General features: G+C 37.5%; 1 protein-coding gene across 3 annotated transcripts in view; it reads left to right on the forward strand.

Moving 5' to 3' along the window:
• The window catches only part of CRACD (capping protein inhibiting regulator of actin dynamics), a 265,993-nt gene that overhangs the window by 105,924 nt on the left and 136,928 nt on the right, over nucleotides 1-23,141 (forward strand). For all 3 annotated transcript variants that reach the window (XM_074276139.1, XM_074276140.1, XM_074276141.1), the window contains exon 2: nucleotides 19,050-19,164. The gene's annotated coding sequence lies outside the window, so the exon portion shown is untranslated. The remainder of the gene's footprint in view (nucleotides 1-19,049; nucleotides 19,165-23,141) is intronic.

Consider the following 23,141-nt stretch of genomic DNA (forward strand, 5'->3'; position numbering starts at 1 on the left):
ATAGAAAGGGATAGAGTAGATATACAAAACACAGTTGTAAATGATCATACTAACCTTGTATTTGATAAAGTGTAAAGATTTAAGAATTTGGTGATTTTTTTTTTTCTGAAGCAGTTGGGGTTGACTTGCTTAGGGTCACAGAGCTAGGAAGTGTTAAGTGTCTGAGATCAGATTTGAACTCAGGTCCTCTTGACTTCAGGGCTGGTGAGATTTAGGAATTTGGAATAAGAATTCACTATTTGGTTAAAAAAAAAAAAGTGGTTGGGGAAATTAGAAAGCAGTCTGGCAGAAACCAAGTATGGCTCAATATCCATTTGTTAAGATAAAGTCAAAATGCATACATGACATAGATATAAAGGGAGATATGATAAGTAAATTGGAAGAACATGGACCATATTATCAAATTTAAGGATAGGAAAAGAATTTATGAAGAAACAAAAGATAGGGAGCATTCTGAGATGTAAAATGGATCATTTTGAGTACATTACACTAAAAAAATGAAATTTCCACAAATAAAATCAATGTATCCAAGATTAGAAGGAAAACAGAAAGTTGGGGGGAGGAGAATTTATAGTTAGTTTCTTGAATAAAGATCTTATATCTCAAACATATAGAAAACTTTGTCAACTTTTCAAAATATAAGTCATTTCCTAATTGATAAATAGTCAAAGCACATGAACAAGCAGGTTTTGGAAGAAGAAATCAAAGCTATTTATATATGAAAAAAATACCTTAAATCACTGATTAGAAAAATGTAAATTAAAACAACTTTGGGATACCATCTCATACCTATCAGATTGGGTAAAATGATAGAAGGGAAAAATGACAAATGTTAGAGGGAGTGTAGAAAAATCAGGACACTCATTTATTTTTAGTGGATCTGTGAAATGATCCAACTTTTTTGGAGAAAAATCTGGAATTATGCCCAAAGTGTTAAAAAAAAAAAAAGTGTCTATTCTTTGGTGTAGCAATATCATGACCAATATTTTTCTTTGGTGATCAGAGGAAAAGGAAAAGAACTGGTATGTTCTAAAATATTTACAGCAGCTCTCTATGGTGTCAAAGAATTGGAAATTTTGGAAATGCACATCATTTGGGAGATGGCTGAACAAGTTGTGGCATGTGAATGTGATGGAATACTACTGTATTGTAAAAAAAATTGTTAGTTGGTTTTAGAAAAAAATGAAAAAATTTGAATGAAATAAAGAAGAGTGAAATGAGCAGAACCAAGAGATCATTGTATGCAGTAACAGCAATGTTGTTCAAAGAGTGACTAAACTTCTGAGCAAGAACAGTATTTATGTCAACTACAAAGGATCTATGAAAGAAGATATTATCCATCTCCAGAAAAAAAGCTATTATATGGTTTCACATACACATCTGTGTCAAATTTGGGGCATCTCTAGAGAGAAGTTGAGAGGGAGACAACTTGGAACTCAATATGTAACAAAAAAAAAAATACAATTAAAAATTCACAAGGAAGACAGGACCTCATTAGTTAATTCCCGAGACCTTACCTAAGTCCACATCACTCAAGAATATGGGACAGAGCAAGTTCGCTCTCAAGTATAGAGACCCAGCACAAAATAAGAATAGGAGAAAGTACCAAACACAGTGAAGAGATACTACAGATAAAGAGAAGTCTGAAAGATAAGGCTAGAAGATGAAAGTCATGCTAGAAGTCCACGTAGAAAAGAATGTACTTACCACAGAGATAACACGGGAAATACAAGATGTAATATTAAAAGAAATGATAACTACACAGGAAAGAATGGCGAGGATAATTAAGGAGTTAGAATAAACAGTGGTAAACATTATACAAGAATTAAATTCCTTGAAAATTAGAATAAGACCAAACAGAAAGCAATGGATCCATAAGAGAGACATTAAAACAAAATCTAATACAGATATACTGATCGACTAATTCAATGGATTTTCACTACAATTGTATGCTGTAGCATACTGTAGTCGGTATAATTCTATGTGCTAGATACTTCTTCATCCATTTGATTTTCCTTTATGGATTGGTAAACCAACCTTTTTAAAGTGACCACAGAGGAGGTCCTATTGTTTTAGAGGCTTTGATACAAATAGAGTGTTGTCATCTGCAAAAAGAAATTCAGAGTATTTCACTATTTATAGAGAATCCTTCTTTCATTTAAGTCAGAGATTCTTAACAATTTTGTGAAAAGAACTCTGCAGCATGGTGTTTTTAAGTGCATAAAATAAAGTACATAGGATCACAAAGGAAACAAAGAATTAGTGAAAATTAAAATGTAATTTGATTCCTAAATTCAGAGATTCTCTGAAATCCATCCACGGACCCTCTGACATGTTCACAAAATATCCTCCAAAGAAAATGTCTTCCACCAATTCATATGGAAATCATTCTCATAAAGATTTAATGAAGATGAAAAAAGGAGGCGTATGGCTCAATAGTTGTTGATATTTTCTTGCTAATAATGCATATATATGAGTGTGATATATATATATATATATATATATATATATATATATATATATATATATATATATATATATATTTCCAGTTATTTGGTATCCTTGTCTCTGAAATGTTTTAAAAATTGGCCCCTAAGTGATTTCAAGATTGTTTTCCTTGAATATAGATTACTTCTAAGTGTGATTGTTCTGGCTTGGCTCCTTTTTCTCACTTTATCTTTTTAAATGCCTTTTCTACTACTTCATTTAGAGAAAGAATTAAACTGTGGTGATCACACTGTTATCAATGATGAGAAAAGATCATTATAGGAAGTCTGACAAATCTGTTCCATACATTTCTTGGGAGGAGCTGTCTTAGGTACTGCTTGTATTCACAAAGCAAAATATTTTTGTATATTTATAGTAACATCTCTTCAAATATAAATTTGATTTTCCTGTATTTCAGTAGTTCATACTCCTTCTAAGCTCACTTAATTCACTGCCAAAGAACTATCAATAAGAGAGGACAGGGATACTAAATAGGATATTAAAAGACCTGGGCTTAATTGGACTTTTTTTTGGAAGGGGTACTTATTTTTGTTTGTTTCTTATTTGTTGCTGTCTGGCTGTGCGATGCTGAATAAGTTCCTTAGCTTCACTTCTTGCAAATATAAATCAGGATAAATAATAATCTGTTTCTCTTGCCTTGCAAAAATGTGAAGTTTTTGTAAAGTGTGCTGAACAGCTGTTCCACCGATAGTCTTTATTTGAGAACTAAGTTCTTATTATTATTGCTTGTCCTTTAATAGTCCCAAAGGAAATGCATCAACACACCAATCTCTTCTTTGCTTCTATGAAATTGCCTTTTGTTAATTGAATGGCAATTTTGGCCTGGTTTGAGCTTATGACTTCATTTATAGGAAAAAATTCTAAAATGTACATTATATTAAATTTATTTATGAACTAAATAGCTTTCAAATCAACTTTTTAACTCAAGAATTGAGCAATATAATTCTGAAACTCAATAGACCAGAAACAAATAATATGTTACAGTGTTTTAGATTCCCCAACCTGCAATTGCTTTTTATGTATTGTAAGGAAATATACAGTTTGTCAAAGAGGGTGGCCCCAGTGGTAATCAGACATTCCTCACGTTTTTTGGTTGTTTGTTTTGTTCTATCATAACAGGCAAGCAGGAAAAGTAAGCCATTTAGCTTCTGGTGATAAACAAAATATTAAGACTTTCTTCCAGAAGTTCAATAACTTTTTAACTTTCTCAAACTCACAGGACAAATTAGAATGGAACATAAGTCATAATTATTCCAGCTTTTTGCTACCCCATCTTCCTCACAACCCCTCCCATAGTCAGTAGCCTTGACCTCTCTTTTAAATTTAATTTCTCCCCAACTATTCTCTTTTTTCCGTGAATATTTACTAAAGTGTGTGCCAGCTATTGTGCTAGGTAAGTGTTAAGGTATAAAAGCTTGAAAAAAAATTGTCAGAAAGCTTACATCCTATTGGAGGAAACAACATATATATATATATATATATATATGTAAATAAAAAATAATTTGGGAGAGCACCAACTCCAAGGGGATCAAGGTTGGTCCCCTTTAAGAAGTGAGCCTTGGGCTAAGCCAATAGAAGTGGAGAGGGAACAATTAACAGGGTCTGAAGTGGGCAAAAGCAGTCATGGTTCAAGTTCTCATCCAGAAGATCAGATACTTGAGCTCTGATCTTTTGACATTGAACTTATATTTTTCATATATGCAAATTATCACAATGGACTCTGAATCAAAGCATCCTATTCTGCTCAATTGGGAACCAATGGCCAACTTTACATGCCTTCTCCTGTACTGTCGGTCCTCCATCTGGTCCCCCATATCCAGGGCCATAGTTATGAGTCAGAGCTCCTGTATACTTATACCTTCCCCCAACTCATAGTCCCTATTTCCTATAACTTTTCTAAAAGAGTTGGCCAGATCCATTTAGCTGCTCTTTATTTAGGGGTGCTTTGGGGCTTAGGAGTTCAGAGGTAGGGGATATGGTCCAATTAATTCAATGAACATTAATTAATATGCCAGTGTATCTTAACTCAGTCTTCCAGAGCAAGGCTATTGGTGGTTACCTTTTGGGATTTTAGAGATATATTTATGGAGTTGAGGGGATCTTTCCCTAATGCTATTGACTTGTTCTAACTTCATTGTGTTTTCCCCAGCCATTGTTAAGTTTTGATTAATAAATTAACATCAATTTAGCATTTACAGAGGGATAATACTTCACAATTTTAGCAATAACCAAAATACAAACATTCTACCCCAACTCATAGGCAACAAGCTCTCCCCTATCCCACCTTAATCCTTCAGGAGAGCAGACTTAATGCAATCTGCATCCCATTGGTCCCTAAATTTACTTCCAAATATGGCATTTACCAGTGGATGAGTCCTTGATCTAGCTACTGATGGGCTTTCCTTGGGTTTCAATGAGGAACTGAATAGGCTAGATCTAAGAGTCAGAGAGGTAGCAAATGAGCTCATTGGAGCTGAGGAATCCACCAGGGAAAAGATTGTATAGAGAGAAGGGTTAATCCAAGATCCTACTTAATGGTGAATTAGTAGGACCATCTGGGTATGTGGAACTTGGCAGACTACTTAGAGAGGACTTTTATATTGCTATCAAATAAGAGGAATGATGAAATATTGTGGTAGAGAGAGAAACAAGCCATATTCTCAAAACAAGGGTTTTTGGGGTTCATTACAGCATTTTTGCTGACTATAGTTTTAAGGCTTATTGCAGAGACTGGGGATATGGAATGTTGAACAACTTTTTGGTAATGGCTAGAGCAAGGTCAAGATTACATGAAGTAATCTAAATTCCGGGCTTTCTACCAGCAAAATCTACTTTCTAGCTTTTACAGGGAAAATAATTTGATATAATAAAATAGCTCTTAACCTTGTTGTATGTAGTTTTGTTTGTGTGTTTTTTAAAATTCATAATTGAAGGAAATTCTAGATTTCAGTTAGAGGTTAAACTAAAAATATATTTTTCTTGTTTAAATTTATGAACCCTCCTCCCCCCAAAAATTTGAGTAGACCCCTCCCATAAGGTCCATGTAATCTTGATATGAGAGCATTGAATTTGGAGGGAGAAGGTCTTAGTTTCCTCATCTTTGAAAATGAAGGGTTAAAATAGACAATGTTAGATAGAGAAGCAGCATAGTAAAATGCATAATGAAAAGAGCATTGGATCTGGACTTAGGACTTGGATCACATTTATCTCTCTTCTACTTACTACTAGTTATTTAAATTTTCTTGGGATTCAATTTCCCCAAGGAAAAAATGATGGCATTAAAACTATCAAGGGTCTACAATGAATTGCCTGTTAGCCAAATCCAGTGCTCTCTCCTCCCCCTCCCCATTTTTTTCCTTTGGTAAGGACTGCTAGCTAAAAATGGGTTTGACATTTTAAAATAAAGTTTTATTGTATTTTTAAATGTTAAAACCATTCTAATCTTGAAGACCCTACAAAAAACAGAGAGCAGCTGGATTTGGCCCTCTGCCATACTTTGCCTACCGCTGGACTAAATGATCTCCAAGGATCACTTAATATTCTAAAATCTCTGCCCCCTAAAATGTATAGAGAAGGAGACCAAAGCTGAGGTGCATAAGAGCATTCATTTCATAAGTTCCATTGGGAAGACTTTAAACATTTTCTAAGGACTAAACTATCCTGGAATAGCTGAAATGAGGTCCAAAGCACTTCCTGACCAATTTATTTTTAAGCTTGAGCCTTTGTGAAGCATCTGCCCCAACTGACATGATTTTGGCGGCTTTCTCGAGGCCTTTGTTTTAGTGTCATGTCTGAAGTTTAGTACTTGATTGGATGTCACAGAATGCACAAAACAAGCCTAGTGTTTTTCTTTAAGAATAAGGATATTTTAAAGCCATCTTTTTTCTGAAAAACTCCCCAAAAAATGAATTTCAAGGTTTGTTTTTGTCTCCTGAGATGAACTCTGCTGTCATAATAAAAATGCTCAGTGAAAGGTTGCAGTCACTTTTTAAAAAACTAAACCAGGAGTGGGTGAATTATATCAGTAGAGGGAATGTCTATGAAGTACAGTGGTCCTTGGGGGGTTGAAAGTACAGCGCAGATCTGTTTACTTTCCTGTAATTCAAAGGCACAGCAGAAGATACTGTCTGCTGTTTTGACCACTAGCTTCTTTAGCTCCAAAGTTTTGGATAAGTTCAGTTTGTGATGCTGAGGTTTTGTTTGTTCTTTCCTAAAGTAGCAGAGAGACAGGAGTGACTCCTTCCTCCCTACCCCATTCATTTACCCCTCTGCTCCCATAAAATAATAATCCTCACGCAAGACCAGCCCTTCTTTTTCCTATCTGTCTCTCCCCTGCAATCTCACACTTTGTAGACTTTTGTATCAGTAATTCCTGGGTGATGATAATAATTTGTGATATAACTTTCTGGAGGGGAGCCGTCTGTGAATTTTGTTGGGATTATGCAATATATTATGCGCTATGATTCTGCTCCAGAGATTGCTCCATTAGATATCAAAGTAAGGATGGAGGGGAAATATGATGTGAAAGTAACTTGCAATAATAGCAGCAGTGTAGCAAAATGGGAAACTAAATGAAACTAAAGTCTGAGGATCTAGCTTTCAGTCCCAGCTATGTTTACATTCCTCCTTGTGTCCCATTGGACAAGTAAGCCTTGGAGCTTCCCTGAGCCTTAGTTTCCCCCTTTGTAAAGTGAAGAAATTCACCTAGATGGCACCTAAGGTGTCTTCTAGAGTTATGGTTGCAAAGGTTGTATGTGCTTTTGGGAATATTGGGACAAGACCAGACTGGCTAAGTTCAGAGGGATTCACCACCAAGCTGTCCACGGAGTAATGAGCTTTCCATCCAGGGTCACTCTTGAAGATCATCCACTAAGCTTATGATTATTTGATCTGCTCCATAAACAAACACATGCACATCTCAAAAAACTCCAAGATAGAAGACAGCCATGTTGTAATGTTCATTTCAATCATTTTTCAGTCATGTCCCATTTTGGGTTTTCTTTGCAAAAATACTGGAGTAGTTGGCCATTTCCTTCTCCAGGAAGATGAGGAAACTGAGACAAACAGAGTTAAGTAAATAGCGTAGAGGGGACACAGCCAGAGTTGAACTAAGATGAGTATTCCTGATTCCAAGCCCAGTGCTCTACCTAATTCACCACTTAGGTGCCCTGCAGTATTATATAGTATGGGCAATTAATTCAAATAGCCACAGGTTGTGTTCAAGGAATAAGGGGGTGTGTGACATATATACCTTCTAACATTTTATCCCATTAGCCCCCACCAGTATGCTCCCCTAATTGACTATTGGTAGATATTGATTAGCCAACCAGACTTAATTAACTTTTGAAAAGGGTATTTACTAAGGTGGAATAGAAGCACAATTGGGGCAAAACATCTCCCCAAACTTGGAGCACATTCTTCCATGAGTATTTAGAGAGTCCTAAAGAAAGTGGGCTTAATCTTAGAAAGCCATGTAACAAAGGAATAACTCAGGACGTTTGTTTGCCAGAAGTCCTTTTTTCCCTTTATGGAGTTCTCATGATTTCCCCCTTAGGCATGGTGTAAACATTCTGTTGGATTCCTTGGAGAGTCCTGAAATTGTTTTTCCTTATTGTTTCTAGATAGTCCTCAGTTGCTAAGCTTGGCTTTTCTGATGACACTGCTAGGGTGCCCATGGCAAATCTAATGTTATGAACTTTCTAAATTCACAAAGTGATGGGCCAGGAGAAAGCAAAAACATCTCCTCTGCCACCTTAAGTAATTTCTTGTCAAAGACTTGGCTAAAACTTCTACCACTTAGCTGGGAATGTTTCCTCCCAGACTGGTTTGCTATTTTACCCAAGTTCCAAGGAGTGTGACTGATTCTCTTCAGTCTATCTATTTCTTATATAGCAAAATTACATCTAATAGAATGAAGCACTCTGATCCTTTCCGATATGATTAATTAAGTCATTTGCACTTAGTTTAATGACTAGCTTTGATTTATTGATTCAATTGAGGTGCTATCACTTAATTAAAGGTATCTGGGTTTAGAGCCTCTTGTTAGTTGTTTTAAATAAGCGAAGGTATTGATTGTTTGATTTAATTACCACTCTTATAATAAATAGCATGACCAAACACTTGGAGAAAGGAATGACCTTATGGACACAATCAAGGAATGCTAATGGTCATTACCTCATAAGTTTGTGTTGAGGAGTAACAGGATGAAACTGGCTAAGTAATATGGCACTGGATTGTGGCAGGCCTTGAATATCAAATTGAGGTGTTTTCCTTTTTATTTTATAAGGAATGGATAGACATTGATTATTCTTGAACAGGGAATGATATGATAAAAATAGCATTGGGGAATATTAATCTGATCATAGAATGCAGGCAAGAAATCGGATGCAAGAAAATCAGTTAAAAGGTCATTCCAATAAAAGGGTTATTTATTGGATATGGGGAAAAAGAGGCAAAGAGAAGATGCTGAGATTTTGGACATGGATAGTTGATAGAAATGAGATAATTAGGAAGCACAGATTGTTTTTTTTTTTCTTGGAGTAGGGGAAACTGGTGTGCATTTTTCTAAGTTTAAGATGATGGGGTAAGTTTCAGTAAGCTTAGAAGTATGCTTTAGAAATTTAAAATTTCGCCAAGACTTTTGCGATTCCCTGTATAATGAAAAGCCCATGAGAGGGGATGGGAACTTTCAGAAGAGACTCCATCTGAGACACGGAAGTAGAAACCAAAATCTTTGTGTTATATTAGGAGATGTGATCATTAAAAGCATGATTAAGGATTTATTCTCTGAGGGATGGAGAATATAAGGAAGGACCAGAGACTGAGCTGCAAAATCAGGAGGTCACAAAGCGAAAATGTCTAGCCTAATGCCTTATATATAGAAAAATAAAAGCTCTCCTAGGACTTTAAGGTTTACCAGATGCATTATGGACATCATCCCACCTGATATTCCCAACACACTATGAAGTGGGTGCCCATTTTACAGGTGATAAGAGATTAAGGAACTGCCTCAGAATTCCTCAGCCGCTAAAGGTTTAAGGGGAGATTTCAGCTCAGATCATCTGAATTCCAAATTCAGCACTGACTGCGTTGCAGCACCCCACTGCCTGAAGGCTCCAGTCACTGGTGTTTGAAACAGAAGAGTGAGGGGGGAAGCAGGTGGAGAACCTGAGGAGCAGAGCGTGAGGAATAAAGGGCAAGAGCTTCAGGACTGGGAGCGAGAGAGAAGGCGGCACCCACAATGTCAGACGTTGCAGTGAAGTCAAGGAAAATAAGGACTGAGAAAAGATCGTTGCATTTTGAAAGACCAGTAATTACTGCTGACTGCCGAGAGAGCAGGTCCAGTGGACTGGAAATCAGATTATTAAAGGGTCAAGGAAGGAGCAGATGTTGAAAAAGCAGAGGAAACAGGAACAGATGCTCCAACCACTCATTCCAAAGAAAATAAAAGGAGTAGTTAAAGTGAAGGGACTACGTTTCCCCCCTGAAATAAAGAGCCTGGGCTTCCAGAACCACGTACGTGGCAGTATATTAGAAAGTCATCTTTGAAGAACAACTCATTTTTCCTGAAAAAATGGGGGAGCAAAGTCAGAATGTACCAGATATCTTACTGAGCCTCTCTGCCCTGCTTTAGATGTCACCTGTGGCCACTGTCCTTATATAAATGCCATTTTAAAATTTAAATGAATAATTAAATCAAATTTACATTTGAAAAAATTAAATCAAATTACAATTTAAATGGCATTTAAAAATAGACTGGGGAGAGCAGGAACAGCAGATTTTTCTTTATTCTTCTACAGGATCACTCCTGAGATTAAAGTAGGGTGGCCCTAGGAAAATCACTGGGAAGACAGGAAGGACAGCAGGTTGCTCTGACCTTGTTGCTTAGCAGGGGAGGTGTTCACCGGTACCCATCCGGAATCCCATCCATTTGCTGCTGAAAGTGATAGTGCCATGTTTGCCTTCCAAAGTCTCCAGGGCAGAAACCCAATGCCCCCCTGAGAGCATTGCTCGGCAGAATTGCTCTTCCCAGGAAGAAGCTCAAAGAGGCATTCACCTGCCATTGCTCTTCGTACAGTCTCTTCTTAAACGCCAGGGTCCGTGGGCACACTGTAGAAAAACGTAGAGCACTGCAGTGATCTCCTGGAAGGAGCGGGAAGTTCACTTGGTTTTAGTATTTATTGTTTGAATGAATGGGCAGATATTCCAAATAAGAGTCCTGAGAAACTGATTTGTAAGTATGGCTGATTTGTCGTGGGAATTTGCTATAATGGCAGAAAGGGCATTGATCTACCCTTGTAGATTCAGCCCTAATCTCTATCCTGAAGTTCAGTAATTAGGAATCTCAAACTGAACAGAAACTACTGCCTTAACCCCTCCAAACTTTCCTGTTTCTGTTTCAGGGACAATCATCATTAACCATCCGGGTTTGTCAATTCAGAATCATCCTTGACTTTCCCCTTTTCCTTACTGAGCATATTCAGTTAGTAGCCAAAGCTTGACAATTTTACCTCCTCAATATCATTTATTATTCCCTCCTCCCCACTCAGCTTGGTGGTTTCCCTGCTTCTAGTCGCTCTCCTAGTTTATCTTCCATACACCTGCCAAAACGATCTTCTTTTTTTCTGAGGCATTTGGGCTTAAGTGACTCGCCCAAGGTCACACAGCTAGGAAGTGTTCAGTGTCTGATCTAGATTTGAACTCCGGTCCCCCTGACTTAGGGCTGGTGCTCTATCCACTACTCCACCTAGCTGCCCCTAAAACTATCATAAGTTATCAGTCTGACCATGTTATTCCCAGCTTTAGAATTTTTAGTGGATTCCCAATAAATTTTGATGCTTTCCTACCTAACTCCCTATCCTTATTTCCCTTTTTGAACTCAATATTCCAGCCAAACTGGACCTGGAACTTGGTGCTCTATCCTCCTTCTTTGCATTTATAAATGCTGTTTCTCCCCCATCATACCTAGAATGAATTTCTTGATTTCCATGAAACTAGGACTTGCTACCTCCTGTCTGTGAAATCTTCTTCAATTCCCTCATGAAAACAGAGCTCTCTTCCCCCCTCTCAACTTTCTTTGCACTCTCCTTATTTGTGCACAATTACATCCTACAATGGAATGGAAGCCCCTCAAGGACAAGGTCTATTTCCCTAATTTCCTTTCTTTCTCCACAATTAGAACAATAACTGGCTTAGTAGCTGCTTAATAATGCTCATTAATTGATTGTTTGCAGAAACACATCTCCCCAGAGCTGTGTATATGGTACCAATTACTCGGTTTTCTTTCTGATGCTCAGAAAAGTAGCCAATTTATCTCTCTAATAAGTCACTTAGCATTACTGCCAGAAATTTGTTATCATTTTAAGTGTCTCTTGAGGTTGGTTGTTTTTTGTTGTTTGATTTCTGGTGGATGAAGAAGAAAGGGGGAAGATTAATGAAGGGCTGTGTGGGAGTGAGGTGGCAAGGGAGTATGAATATAATCTCATCTTCATAATCAAAAGGAAGGAGTTGAAATAGACAATTTCCTAGATCTCTTTCAGCTCCAACTGTGTTGGCTCAAAGCTGTAAAATGATGCTGTGACGGAGACAAAAAAAAAAATCACAGCTAGTCACAAAAGAAAGTTTTGGGGGCTTCGCTGAGAGTCAGTTCAAGGAGAATCAGATTTTAAACATGGCCCATAATATACATACATACACACAAGCACATAAAAATGGCAAAGTGCAGGAAATCTAAAATCTGAATCTGAGAGACTAAGTGGCTTGCCAGCAGGAAAAGCCATCCGGAGAAATTCTTTGCTTATTTGGTTAGTCTTCCTTCAGTTCATCTACCTTTCTTTTGTCCTTGGAGTATTTAGGCAGCTAGGTGGTACTGTACATAAATGCAGAAAGACCTGAATTCAAATCTGGTCTTACACACTTACAAGCTGTGTGATCCTATACAAGCCACTTAAACTTTCTCAGCCTCGGTTTCCCCATCTGTAAAATGGAGATGATAATGACAGCATCTACATCACAGTTATTGGGAAAATCAAATGAGATAACATATACACTTACCAGTCTTAAAGTGATATGTAAACATTTATTATTATTTAGAAACTGAGAATCAATGGCTTGTACCAAAGGGGTACAACTAAACTAGTCAGAGACAGAGCTTGGGACTAGAACTAAGATCTCCTGGTTCCCCATGTAACTGCTCCAGGCTTCCTCCAAGGGCATGAAGCCATCTGATGAATCAAACAAAGTCACCTCTCAAGTCTGAAGCCCAGTGAAAGCACAGGATTTAGGACAGTTTCGTCTTGGGCTGATTCTAATGTGTCATCTCGTTTTACTGAGCTTTGCAAGCCTCCTGATTGAATCGGTGGCTGTTTCCTCACGATTACCTACAAATGCTCGTGTCTGCCCTCCACATCTGTATCTCACTTACAGCAGGCAGGCAGCTGAAATGGAATAGCCCCATTCAGGTGGCCTTTGCTATTGTTCAAGCCCTGCTGAATGGGACTCCTAAAGTTGCTTCCACAGCAGTGCATGCATTAACCTGGTTAGCTCCGGGCTTTGTGTTTGAGCAAAATGGTTCTTTTATTATCTTCTGGGGCATGAAAGCATCGGATGCCTCCAGCTCTCACTTGGCTTTTATCTAAACTCCCATCAGAAATAAAATGTTTGGGATAGTTGACCAATCTTTGTTGTTTAGATTTTCTTGGTTTACAAATATTAAAAGGAAAATCTCATAAGTGGCTAAGAAAAGGGAGGTAATGGGGGTATTTGAATATGTAAAAAGCCATGAACCAGCTTTGAATATATAAAATGGTGCCTTTTAGTAAATTGTAAGGCATACAAGTCCTGTTCTTAATTATACTCATACTTGGTTTGAACTGTCTTGCGATCTCATTTAAGTTATCCTGTGGATCTGAATATAAGCCACAATTTTCCTGTAGACAAGACTTGTTAAAAGTTTGAGTAGTGATAATAACTGGTGTTATTTTCCAGTACCTAACAAATTTAATAGGAATGAATGTAAAATTCCACATTTGAATTTAAAAAATCAACTTCCTAAGCACAAGATGGAAGAAGACGTGTCTAGATTAAAAGACAGGGTTGCAAACTCAATATGAGATAGCAGTGTGATCTAGAAGCCTGGAAATTTGATCCCATCCTATATTAAGAAACTTGGTGTCCAGAACAAGGAGGAGTTATAGCCTCATTTTACTTTGCCCTAGTCAGGCTACCTCTAAAGTATTGTGTCCTATTATACGTACCACATTTCAGAAAAGATGTTGAAAAGGTGGAAAATGCCAAGAAGAAATTCACCAGCATGGTGAAAAGGTTGGCAATAATGCCATGTGAGGACTGGCTAAAGGACCTGTGGTTATTTAGTCTGGTGAAAGGAAAACTGGAGAAAGGGTGGTCATGGTGCAGTATCTATGGCTTCTAGTATTTGAAGGGCTATCATCTTTTCTCTTTTTTTTGAGGCTGGGGTTAAGTGACTTGCCCAGGGTCACACAGCTAGGAAGTTTTAAGTGTCTGAGACCAGATTTGAACTCTGGTCCTCCTGAATTCAGGGCTGGTGCTCTATCCACTGCACCACCTAGCTGCCCCAAAGGGCTATCATTTTGAAAAAAAATTAGATTTGCTCTTCTTGGTCTCAGAGAATAAAATTAGAATCATAGATCTAGAGATAAAAGGACTCGGAAACCATCTGATCCAAATCCCTCATTTTATACATGAGGAAGATAAACAAGTGACATTCCCACAATTGGTATTCATCAGAGATGAAGCTTAACTCAGGTCCCCTGACTTCTGAACCAGCATCTTCCCCATCGTAGTACTCTAAAAAGGGAAGAAGTTTCAGAGAAAGCAGTTCAGAAATAAGGGAAAATTTCCCAACAATGAGAATTCAAAACTCAGAATGGGCTATCTCCAGAGAAAGTAGTAGTAGTAGTAGGTGGTGAATTCCCCTTTCATTGGAGGTCTTCTAGCAGAGACTCGGTGATCACTTGTGCAGGATATTTTAGATGTTCTACATATATGGGTGGGGAAATCCAGATGGATTCTGAGGTTCCGTCCAACTCTATGATTGTTATTTCTCCAAAGTATCTTCTTTTGTGAGAATGATTCATGTTCTATGTCACTATGACCCAGTGTGGACAATATTTTTTTAAACTTCTTGAGATTTATTTGATCCATATCTGTGCTGTCATTGATATTGGAAATTCTTAGTATGAAAATTCTCTCCAAAATGCAGAATTTGCTTTATCAGTTTTAGTCTTCAAGCATTGCCCAGGGCCCTGAGAGTCAAGTTCCTGGCCTTCTATTCTCTATGATATACTGCTTCTCCTATTTTAGGATTAAATGAGTAAGTCATCAAGAACCATAGGGTAAATGAAAAACTGAACAATTAGAACATAGAGCTGCCAAAGTTTGGTCAGTCATTCTACCCTAAAGTCAGCAAGCTCTTTAGTCCTAAGCAATCAATATGGCTTTGATAGAACTAAGATAGTTCTGGAGAAAGAAGAAAATGGGAAGGAAAATAGGGGTAAAAGAAGGGATAAAAAATCAAAATAATGGGAAAAACGAAGCAAAGGAAAGATTCTATATGTTAGTGATTGGGTGCTGCCTCAGATTCCCCAAAATATTATTGAAGTTGCCCACTTCTGGGTGAGTCCACTAAGTAAGTCCATTCCTTTTTCTTTTCCCATTATTCCCTATGCCATTCAATTAAATAAGATTGTATTAAGCTCCTCCTATGTGCAAGTTTCTAGGGATATAAAGACCCAGTCAATTTTATCCTTGAATTGTATCAAATTCCTTATTTCCTTACCAAAAACCTTATCCTTGCTTTCTAGTAGCTTGTAAATAAATAGAGAGAGGCAAAGTAACTGTAATCAAAGGCAAATGGGATAAGGACCCAGTGGAGATCCAGGCCAGGTGCTATGAAAGGCTTTAAAAAGAAGAGATTTTTTTTAACCTGAAGGTTCCGACAAGCCTTCATGGAGGAAATGACACATGAGTTTGGCCTCTTGTTAGGGGTTCTCAGCCTTTTATATAATATTGTATTTTAGGGCAATTTGATAAAACCCATAGCATTTTTCTCAGAATAATGTTTTTAAATTCATGAAACAAAAATACACAATATTGCAAAAGAAGCCAATTACATTGAAATATTGTTATACATTTTTTTCCAAAAATCACATATGCCAGATTAAGAACGCTTACAATAATAGGGAGTGGTTGCATGCAGTTGAGCCTGGACCCAGGTGGGAAGCATTGTCATAGAATCAAGTTCCTTGGAGGCAAGGAGAGTTCTTCTTTTGTCTTTGTAGCCTTAGCGACTGACCTGCCTGTAATAGACATTTAATAACTATTTGTTGAATTGAATTGAATCATGGAGAAGAATCTATTCCAGGAATGAACACAAATTCAGAAATTGAAGAGGAAATAGCAGAAGAATAGGAAGCAAGGAATGTGAGATGAGATTAAAAATGCAGAGTAGAGCCAGATTTTTGATATTCTGATCCTCAGGTTTAGGGGCTTCAATTTTTATTTGGTAAGTAATGAAGAGTACCAAAGCATTTGGAGTAAAGGAATGATATCATTAGAGCAATGTGGTTTATAGAGTAAAAGAAGACTAGGTGGACAGTGTATAAATAATGGTCTTGGAGTCAGGAAGATGTATACAAAACCATATTTAGGCACATACTACCATTGTGATCTAGATAAGTCAGTTTAATCTCTATTTTCCTCAGTTTCCTCAACTATAAAATGGAACAATAATTGTACCTACTCCACAGGAGTGTTGTAAGGATCAAAGGAGATAATATTTTAAAATCACTTTTAGCACCAGACACATAGAGGTAGGTGCTACATAAATGCTAGCTATTATTATTAACTCATACTTTAGTTAGCAATGTAAGAATCAATGAACAAATATTTAATAAGCACCTATTTAATGTGCTGGGGGTACAAAGACAAAAAATGCGAAACAGTCCCTTCCTTCAAGGAAGTTGGGGGCCGTTGCCAGTCATAGTGACCTACTTTTTACCACTGGACTCTGATGATTCTGAAAGAGAAAGTGAGAATGATGACTTTGCACAGTCAGGTCCTAGCTACTTAATTCCAATTCATTTGCAAGTCAAGACATCACTTTCCTGATGTCCTTGGTCCTCTTCAAGAACCACAAAAACCAAGGAATCCATATACTACCAGGGGAAATAGCAAGTACCTATCTAAGGAAACATAAAATATTTACCCAGTAATTTTGTGCCTGGAATGGGCCTGTAGTGAGTAGCTGAATGCACCATCAATCAAGATTGCAGATCCCAGTAAAGACATTCCTGAGTGCTAAAGGGTAAAATCCCCTAAAACTTGCCTTCTGAACCAACTAACAGGGCAGCTAATGAGGAATAATCAAAGGCATGAAATAACATCTGTTCCCTTCATCCACTCAGTGGTTAGTGCCCTTGTTTCAGCCTTTGTCTTCATTTCTTCTCACCTGGATAATTGGTCTTCCTAACTCAAACTATCTGCCTCCCTAACCAGCTGCCACAGCAGTATTTTTTAAAAACAAACAAAAAAAAAATGAGTCTGAGTATGTTGGTCTTTTGCTTAAAGGCTTCTAGTGGCCCATTGTTGCCCTAAGAATAGCATATAGACTCATCTGTTTAGAGTGTAAAGCTCTCCAAGTGGAGCTTTCCAGTATTAGTATATATAGTATATATTAGTATACAGTTTTCCCCTTCTATGGTTCAACCGTGCTGACTTTCTAGAATGGCTCATTAAAGAAAAGGTTGGTGAACATCTAGAAGGAAAAATGTCAGTTAGAAAGAAATGGCATGTGTTCCTGAAGAACAGATAATACCTTCCAAAAAAAATAGGTAATACTATACAACATCTATTACCATTTTAAATAGACTAGGTAAACTAGTCAATGAGGGGGATTTTGTAGCTATAGATAGCTGTATTTTTAACACCATTTTTGGTATAGTATAATGGAGAAGATGGAGACAAATGGGTCAGACAATAACGTAGTCAGGATTCGGAATGATTTGGATGGCTAGATTTAAAGAGTAAGAGTTAATGGGTCAACGTCGGTGGGTCTGGAGATTTCCAATGAATTATCCTAGGGAATCATGTTAGATTCATTGACTTAGATAGGATCCTTATCAAATATGAAGAGGATACCAAGCTAGGAGAAATAGCTAACATACTGGATGACAGAAAAGGGCTTTGACAGAATAAAGCTTTTGGCTGAATAGAATACAATTAAATTCAGTAAAGATAAATATAGTCTTTCACTAGATATAGAAATACTTTACAAATATGTTGTGGAAGCACAAAGAGACAGAAACTGTTCTGGAAAAAAGAGCTGGGTGTTTTGGTGGACTGAAAGTTAAATACACATCAGCAGGTCAATGTGGCAATCCAAAAAATTAATGTGATCTTGAGATGCACTAAATGGTTCATGGCTTCTAGGAATAAGGAAAGATGATAGTCTGAATTCTTGTCCTCATCAGATCTCATCTGATACATTGAGTTCAGTTCTAGGTGAATGTTGGAAAAGAGGAGAGAGAGGAGGAAGGAAGGAGGGAGGAGGGAGGAAGGAAAAGGAAGAGGAGAAGGAAAAGAGAGAGAGAAAGAAAGAGAAAGAGAAAAAGAAAAAGAAAGGGAGGGAGGGAGAGAGAAGGAATTTCAACCCTTTATTTTCTAAGGTAATGCCAGTGGAATATGGTGCCCCAAAGACTCTACCCAGAAGGGTTTGGGGTATTATAACTGTCTTCTTTCCAAGGATTAGTCTAGAAAAATTAAAAGGGAACAGGGGGTGAAGGAGGAGAAAAAAATTGAAAAATATAAAATGAAAAAAAATCCCTTTAAAGTATTTGTATATACTGTATCCCTTTACTAGACTGTCAGTCTTATGAGGGCAGTGACCATGTATTAACTAAACTTTGGCTCAAAGGATCATGGATCTAGCATTGTAAAGGACCTCAGATTATTTAGTACAATGCCCTTTATTTTTAGAGGAGAATACTAAAATATAGGAAGATTGATGCTTGCCCAACATCACGTCATTAGAAATTTTCAGGGACAAGATTCAAATTCAGGTGGTACAATTCTTGGGCTAATGCTTTTTTTGTGGTACAACACTTCCTCACTCCAGCATCTTTGTCACCATGCTTTTCACATAGTAGGTGTTTAATAAACATTGATTTCACTTAATTGAATTGAATTTGAAATACATATATAGAGATTTTTATAAACCAATTTAACAAGTAGTAGAATTTATTTTTCCATTTAACAAATACACAGCATAGAGTCAGGCTGATGAATGTAAAATTATTCTGCAGTGTAGCTATCCTGTTTCTGCAGCTAACTTTATTGGAATTCTAATGAGGATCTCTATCTGATATCTTGGAAATAGTACTCTGCAATTAAGTGGTATGATTTATGTATTTATCATGAGAGAGGAATAAGCTTCTTCTTGAAGGCTTTCCTTAGGAAGGACTGGAAAGATTAAGTTTTTTTTTTCTTTCTTGTTTTTTTCTTAGGGCAAAAGAAGAGGCAATCATCAGCGGTGCTCCCCATTTCTTGACATCAGAACTGGTAATTCTCAACTTTGGTGTGGATGACAATAAGAGGACTGCCTGGTTCTTGAGGAAAAAGGTAAGCCATTGTGAGATGTGTGTTGCTAGGAGGGGAGGAGGAGGAGAAAGAGATATTTAGTACACACAAGATTGCTCCAAGCCTGGCATTTACTTTCCTGTACACATGGCTGATTCTTGGGTTCATTTTATCTTTCTCTGTTGCTGATGCAACATATGGAAAATTCAGAATTCAGGGGAGAAACGGGTGATGGCATTTCAGAAAATGGGCGAGTAAAACCAATCTTGGCGGTGTAAATGCTTCAGCTGTAGATAGTAAATACTAGATGTTGAAGGTCTAACTCCTTTCTGTTCTCTGAAACAAAACTAAAATCTCCTTCCTGATCCTGGACAACTACTCTTTAGAAGGCAGGATAAATGAGAGTTTGTGTCTGGATTAGAAGAAAATGAGTAGTTAGGGTTTTCTGACTATAGCATCTGCAATTAAGGATCATAAGGGTGAAAGATTCTTCCCCAGATTCAGAAACAGGGTTTTTATAAGCCCTAGCCACACCTGAGGCACATGCAAACCCTAGAAGGTGGCTTTTAGCTAGTTAACACTTCTTCCCAGCATGCACTACATTTCAATTTCTGGGGAATTAAGGGACCGTTTTATATCTTGTCTAAACCTTTATATATGACATTTCATCCCATGCCATAACAAAGATAGGGGACAGATGCCTTTTCCCTCTGTTAGGAATTTTCTCAGGGAAATAGTACTATGATTTTTGGAGAACATTTTGTTCCAAGGCCACATGGTTTCATCTCATACAACAGAGAAAAAGATGTGTGTGTGTATTATAGCCTCCTGAGTCATTTGGTATGTTGTAGGACTGGGAGGTTGGAAGCATTCGACATTTTTAATTTTTTAAATGTATTTTTAAGGAATTATTTTAAATATGGAGTTCATCTAATTACTTCTTAGATGATGGATCTCATTCAGGGCTTTGTTGAGAAGCTGACTTCTGTGTAGTGGAATAATTGAGGGTAAAGTTGGCAAAAGGCAGGAAGCAAATACAGGAAGGATGGCAGGTAACCCAACTCTGTCCCAGGTCCATGAATCCATTGTCTCTGCCTCAGTCTCTCCTTTGATTTGGGTTGTTGAAAAGCATTTCCTTTGGGACATTGCCCCCAACTCATACACCCTGATTGGATCTTTGGTAGAAGGAGGCACAAATAACCCCACATGAGATATTTCTGGGTCTTAACTCATAACTACCTGCTCACAACCACTTGGCACACTTAATTAGTTCATATGCCTTTGGTAGTCAGCCAGAAGAAATGGGTTGGCTTGAAACAAAGGCAATAACACAATTTTTCTCCAAAAAACCCAGGGCGTACTTTCCTACAACTAGAGGAATCCGAATCTGCCAGAGGACAAGAAAAAGTCTTATACCTTATCATTTCTAAGAAAAGGGCAAGAGAAAACATTAATAAATACCAACCTATGGTAGGTAGGAAGGAAGGGCACAGAGTACAGTGGTAGAAAGAGAATGTATGTAACCTAGGAAGATAACAGCTTTGGTACTGCAGGGCTGTGGTATTCTTTCCTAGTGGCTGGTGGAGTGGGTTGTTGAGCTGTGCCTTCTGGATCTCTCTGGATTCACAGAGGGCACACTCTTCAAGGTCATGCTTATGTTCCTCAAGGTCACACTCCTCAAGATCACACTCTTCAGAGATTCCACTTAAAGAGGGGATTTTGATTTTTAAAGGGCCATCAAGGGGACAAACCAACTCTTGTTCGGCCAATTCTGAGCTGCCCTGGAGTTCCACCAGTTTTAATCAGACAACATCTTGGCATCTTGTAAAGGGTACAAAATATCAGCCTTTCTTTATGCTTTAAAATATCAGTACCTCCATTGCCTCTGTCACCTGTCCCTTACCTTCAATGATTTCATTGTCTGAGCTGTGGGAAACCCATCGCTCAGCAGTATCTTTGAGTAACTTCCTCTAACTCTCTGCACAGTTCTGTCTGCCTCCCTTCAGTCCAATTCACTTGCCAGTCAAGATACCCCTTCCTGATGTCACTGGTCCTGTAGAAAAACAAGAATGAACTGTAATGTCCTGATTGTCTCTCAATTGTATTCCTTCTCTGGGAGGAGGTCGCTTTTCTGTAAAATCTTTTCCTCTGTGAGCAGGTTTCTTGGGAGGCTTCTGGAGCCTCCAGCCAGAGCCAAGGTAGAATCTCGAATCCTTTTCTTCTTCCTGAATCCTGGCTCTGAATCCCCTCCAGCAATAATCTCCCTAAATCTCTATAATTGTTACTTAGCAAACTTTTCATTTTCCTATTACTTCCCAGATCTCTTAACCTCTGTTCTAAATCTGATCCCTCAGGTGCCTTGGTTTTCTCTTAACTTCTTCCTGAGCTATTTGTCTTCTAAGCCTCTTTCTCTAATCTTCATTCCCTTTTTATCAACCTAATAAGTCAATAAATATTAAATAAATGATTGACATAATTTCCTTTCTTTAGTCCTTGAAACAAATCTTCAAATAAGCAAAAGCCTTCTCCTACAATCTAATAGTTATTCTATTCCTGATGTTGTCTGGGTTTTTTTTTTTTTTTGCACCATTAATTTCTCGTACTTTTTAACTTAAGTTAAAAAGTGCCCTGACCTTGCCTCTCATTGTACTTGCATTCCATTTGTATTCTTTGAACATAAGAGGGTGATTTCCAAGGATGAATGCCCCTGTGGAGTATTTTTCATGGCTGCTCACTGCAGGAGGTTCTGTTTCCTTAAATGTTCCTTTCTCCTTCCTCCTTCCTCCTTCCTCCTCCTAGAATTCTTCTCTTTCTAATTAAGATATTTCTACGTGATGGAATTCCCAATCCCTCTGTTTTTGTCCACCTGCATTTTGGATTTCCTTCACAGACTAACTGTACACTATTTCAAAGTCCAATTCTTTTTGTACAGCAAAACAACTTTTTGGACATGTATACACATATTGTATTTAATCTATACTTTAATATATTTAACATGTATTAGTCAACCTGCCATCTGGGGAGGGGAAGGAGGGGGAAAATTGGAACAAAAGGTTTGGCAATTGTCAATGTTGTAAAATTACCCAGGCATATATCTGATAAATAAAAACTATTAAATAAAAAAAAAAGATATTTCCATGTGAATTCCACATTGCCAAAGCTCACTCCCAGAGGTTCTCTATTTTCCCTATTGTTCTACTCCCCATCATTCCAGAGTACTTAGGAAATATTTGTGAGAGAAAAAATAAGATATTTATGCCTTGATTTGAGAGACAGAATGGTAGTTAGAAGAGAGACAACTCCTTCCCTCAAAGACCTGGTTGACACATATTAGCTGCATGAAACATGGGCACACCCTGTGTCCCAGGAAGCTCTCTGTTCTGTTAGAAACAAGAAACTGGTATCCTTTGAAGGAGGTAGTTTCTTCATCAGGAGTTTGCTGGTGAAATCGTAGAGATATATTATGTGTGTATACATGTCCATGCAAAGGCAGCTCACTAGGTGCAGAACCTCCAGAGTGGGAGTCAGGAACATCTTCAAATCTAGCCTTACACACTTATTAGTTATAACCTCAAGCCAGACAACTCTGCCCCAGTTTTCTCCCCGTTAAACTGAGGTGTTATAAAGATCAAATGAGACACAGGATTTTGCAAACCTTAATGCATTATGTAAATGCTAGCAATTATTTTTAGGGAAACTAGATGGCATAGTGGATAGAGGGCTGGACTTCATTAGGAAAACCTGGATTCAAATCCACCTCAGATATTTAATAGCTGTGGGATCTTAGGCAAATCACTTAACCTTGATTTACCTCAGTTTCCAATAAAACATTTTGCAAACCTCAAAGAGCTATATAAATGCTAGCTATTATTATTATTTCATACAAATATATTTGTATAAATATAGGTATATACACACATATATATATATATACGGAAAGAGAAAGAGATATACATGGCTGTTTATGCTTATTTATATTTATATCTTGTTTTCAAGTTTGCAAAGCTCTTTATATGTAC

Source organism: Sminthopsis crassicaudata, chromosome 6, assembly GCF_048593235.1.
Source record: "Sminthopsis crassicaudata isolate SCR6 chromosome 6, ASM4859323v1, whole genome shotgun sequence".
Classification (NCBI taxonomy): Eukaryota; Metazoa; Chordata; class Mammalia; order Dasyuromorphia; family Dasyuridae; genus Sminthopsis; species Sminthopsis crassicaudata.